We start from the raw sequence: 4,635 nt of genomic DNA on the forward strand, positions 1-4,635 counted from the left end.
AGTAGCCAGGACAGTCTATAGAATGACCCCATTCAGAGAATGCAGAGGTCCACCCTTCCAGGAAGAAACCAGGCAGGTAGCAGAGAGAACAGTAAAAGACTCCTGCATCACAGGAATGCCCTGTCACAGCAGCAACAACCCTGGAGACAGAGGTGCCAGTGTGGAAAGGGAAGCTGGGTGTCACTGGCCTGAACGACTTCACGTTGCCCCTATCTGGTCCACGGCCCACTTACAGCCAACTGGTAGATGGAAGCATTGAGAACTGGACATGCATCTTACTTCTTCCTCTTGAACCTCTTCCACACCTCCACTCTTCAGGTCACATGAGACAAAGGTGCCATTCTGCCATGAGACCTCAGTGCTACATAGGTGAGGAAGATAAAGCTGAAGCCAAGGACCATCACACAGAGAATCCTGCCCATCCCCGGGGTGGGTCTGCACAGAAGTGCCCCCCACCCTGAGGCTAGAAGGGAACAGGCTGTTAGGCTACACTCTGGGCCCTTCCAACAGTTAATACGAGGATAAACTCACATCGGCCGATGTCTGGCCACCCGACAGACCAGGCTAGGGAGGCAGCTCCACAAAGATGTATGGTTCTTTTCTGTTCATTTTAAAGATTAAAGTGAAGGGACATAGCCAAAACCATTTGCCCATGCTTCAAAATCCACTCTAAGGAGTATAATAGACAGATAGAGGCAACGTGTACCATAAACGCAAGGATGGGTGTATCAACAAACACGTTCTTAGTCCTCTCTTGTATGCAATATCTGTTTCTGTTTTTGACTTTTTTCAACTTTGCTGAGGTATAAACTGACAAAATCATAATAAGTTTAAAGCGTACAACATGGTTTGATATATGTGTGTATTCCTTTTAAAAGGATTCCCACAATGTAGTTAATTAGCAAGCATATCCTTGTGTGTGTGTGTGTGTGTGTGCGTGTGTGTGTATGTGTGTTTGTGATGACGACACTTCATGTCAGTAAATTTCAATTATACAATACTACACTATCAACTACAGCCATGGTCACAACATTATACATTAGATCTTCAGAACTTATTTATCGTAAAATGTGGAGACTGTCACCACTTTGGGGAGGAGGTCCCAAGGTAAACCTGAGCGCTGACTGAGAGATAGGGGGGAATAGGGCAGCTTGGCAGTAGAAAGCTGAGAAGCTGGGCTACCAAGAGGCTTGACTTTTCTGTCGGTTCAGTGAGTCGATGTAATGAAAAATGGCTCCCAGAGCATAACTAGTCTTAACATTGTCAATTTTCTGAGTCAGCTTTAGCACTTTGTTCCCTAGAAACATGAATTCTTGTGGTAGCAAGCTGACATAGGTGATATCCATGCATACATACAAAAGGCTTTTTCTGTGGATGAGTCTCCATTGTCTAACACACACACTTGTTTGAAGTCTCAAAGTCTCCAGCCACAAGACTGCCTCCTTTATCTGTATCTAGAAGGCCAAAATTTGCTGCAAAATCATGGTAGTAGGAAAATACATAAAAATCCAAGTTCTTCACTTCTTCCATTTTGCTTGCTTTGTTTTAAAAGCTCGCTTTGTTTGTTCTGTCCCTCTGCTAGCACACAACACATGGCGGCTAACCACTTTTTGTCCTGATAATCTGTATATTATTTCAACATGTTCCTATTCTCCTTTGAAACTGGGAGACAAACCAGGGCTGAGCAACTCCTTTCCAACTTTAGCAGATTCTTTTCCATACTAATTACAAGCCTGGCCAACATCAATACAAGACCCAGTAGATGTAGAAATGGAAATTATAGGTTCTGTTAAACATCTGGAACAATGTTACGTTAATGACTGGGGATGTCAGAAGGGTGCTCTCAACTCTTGGAAGTAAGATGAACTGAGTGGACCTTCCCCACAAATCCAGCATGCCTACACTGCTTCCTCCTGGGGGGCCTTCAACCGCCCATTAGGAAGCTGACTGTGATCCATGATGAAATGTCTTCATTTATTCCATTCATGGTGAAAACACAGTCCTCTCCTACATGGAAGGAGATGCCTTAAACACTTCTTTCACCTCATGTCTTTATAGTTGCCTCTGAGCCTTTTATCCTAATAATAGGTATAAATTTGTTGTTCTCTCAAGGAACAAACAGGTGACCTTTCAGAAGGCAAAATGAATTTCCTGTTTAACACTCTCTCTTACTACTCTTTCAAGATCATGATAATAAGCAGAAATGCCTGGCTTCAGTGCTCTGAAGCTTTCACGGGTCAAATTGGGAACTTCTCTGGCCTACTGTGCAAATTAGAAGATGAATATGTGGGTACCAGGAATCCCCATGCCAACCATGATCCTGCAGAAGACTTCATGATCACTTCTAGCTGTGGAGAGGTTGGTGTGGGCCAACTGGCCCTTCCATTCTCCCGCAGCTGCCTCAACGTTGCTGAAGATGTGCTGAATGACAGAGACCAGTGCTTCCTGATGTACACAACATAAATAAACAGACGCACAAGAAGGCCCAGGGGTGATGCTATCTCTATTATCTTCAGGTTCCCATTATTTTGTATTTTTCTCATTTCTTTAAGGACTGTGCCTTAGCTATGATTGCATAGCAAGTGCATGGCAGAGCACCAACATGAGTCCACAGCTTCTCTAATAAAAAAAAAAAACACTTTATCATCTCATTTTTGCTCTTTCCAAAGCCTTTTCACAGAATTAATTGGTAGCAGAGGCACTTCCAAACTTCTTTACACAAATGGCCATTCATATCCCTGGCTTTCCACGTGTGCTTTGCATGGCCTCCTTTGTCCCATCCATGGATGCCAGTGTCATTCCTTTGGTCTGCCCAAAAGTGCACCAAAGGTAGGTGGAGGCTGCTTCCTGTTCTTCTGCGAGCTTCCCTAAGAACACTTAAGTATAGAAGACACAAATTAAACTTGTTTTGAATTAAATATCAACTGCGACAACAACACTTAGCTTGAACACATGGAGATACTTGAACCTAATGTATACATTTTTCTCTGTGATGTTAATACAATTCTAATATTCAAACACCACACATAAACTCATAATAGACAATGTACTGCATTTAAGTGATCTTAAATATCTCACAGTATTTCACTGATATATTTTTAAATTATGAAGTAAAATCAACATGTTTAAATTCACTATTCTTCTGTTGCAAAGACTATTAACTTCAATTATCTTGGCTTAGACCAAGCTTCATAGATTAAGAGCATGGTCCTCCACAAGCCCTCACTTTAGACAGCAGCTGCAAGTTTGAGAGTCCCTGGGCAACAATCAGTTCTGACCAGCTGGCTATAAATTGGAGAGTTTTCACTACCTCTTCATGTTGGATAATTTGCTAGAATAATTTACAAAACTCCAAAAGAGTTATACTTTTGATTACAGTTTTATTACAGCAAAAGGATACAAATCAGAGCAGCCGAAGGCAGAGCATATAGAGCAAGGTCCTGGAGGATTCCAAACATAACACTTCTGTTGTCCTCCTCCTGTGGAGTCAGGTAACAACCTCTCAGCACATCACTGTGTGATAACACACAGCATTGCCAACTGGGACACTCACCCAGGCTACATTTTCTACAGTTTTTGTTGGAGTTTCATTATTTGTGGATTGTTGATGGAATCATTCATCATGCTATTGAACTGAAATTTCTGGCCTTCTCCACTCTCTAGAGATCTGGCTGATATCATGTGACAGAAAGCTCTAAGCCTTACGTGATTTGTCTTCCTCTCTGGAATGGCCAACTTCTATCTTGAGTCATCTCCTTAGCACGAACTATGCATCTCCCCTCCCCCAGCCCCACTGAGCCACCTCAGCATAAACCTGTAGGTGCCCTTGAAGTCCACCATGAAAATCAAGGACATTCTTATGACCAAGGAAAGTCCAAGGGTTTAGAGGTTACTTCCCAAGAACTTGGACAAAAGTCATCCAAGTTTGTTGTTACACAACTACTTAATCATAATCAAAAATGAGCTAAAGAAAACTTCTGTAGTGCAGGTGACATTCTACTATAAAAACTGAGAAACAAAATAAGTATTGAACCTCATGTAGTAAGCTGTCCAAACACTACAGAACAGTTGACTCCAACACTCTCTGCCAGTAGAGCTAGAATTGTCTTCTGGAAATATTTGTGGATATATTGTAGCACATGGAAAAAATATAGAATACTTTCCCTCAGAGTTCCATACCATAGCATGTATCAGAAACTAACATTTTGAAATGTATTCCTAATCGTCAGTTAGAACTGTTTGTTTGGAAGTAGAGGGAATGTACTTAGGAAATGACTCCATGGGCCAGAAAATTCTAGCAGAATCATTTCTATGTACGTCTACAGAAAAAATTTGGAGCAAGATCACACCTTAGATACTTGAGCAGCTTATAATAATATATGGTATTGTATTATCTGTGACCTAGATATAGAGGAATTATGTCTTGATATTACCAAATCCAATAGGACAAAGTGCTTTAGAATGCCATTTCTGAAAGCAGCTTGCCTGGGTTCAAACACTTACTCATTTACCAGGTGTGTGCCTCAGTAAAATCAATTAACTTACGGTGTTGACATTAATAATACTCTCTCAAACAATTATGAAATTTAGTTAAAGAGAAATCAAGGGAAGTGATTAAACAATATCCAACTCATT

The 4,635-nt window shown here is 41.3% G+C and overlaps 1 pseudogene; it reads right to left on the minus strand.

Annotated features, from left to right (window-relative positions):
- Window positions 1-1,178: 1,178 nt before the first annotated feature.
- On the minus strand, window positions 1,179-2,543 carry LOC122198562 (annotated as a pseudogene).
- Between the last annotated feature and the right edge of the window lie 2,092 nt (window positions 2,544-4,635).

The sequence above is a fragment of the Panthera leo genome, chromosome A1 (genome assembly GCF_018350215.1).
Source record: "Panthera leo isolate Ple1 chromosome A1, P.leo_Ple1_pat1.1, whole genome shotgun sequence".
Taxonomy (NCBI): Eukaryota; Metazoa; Chordata; class Mammalia; order Carnivora; family Felidae; genus Panthera; species Panthera leo.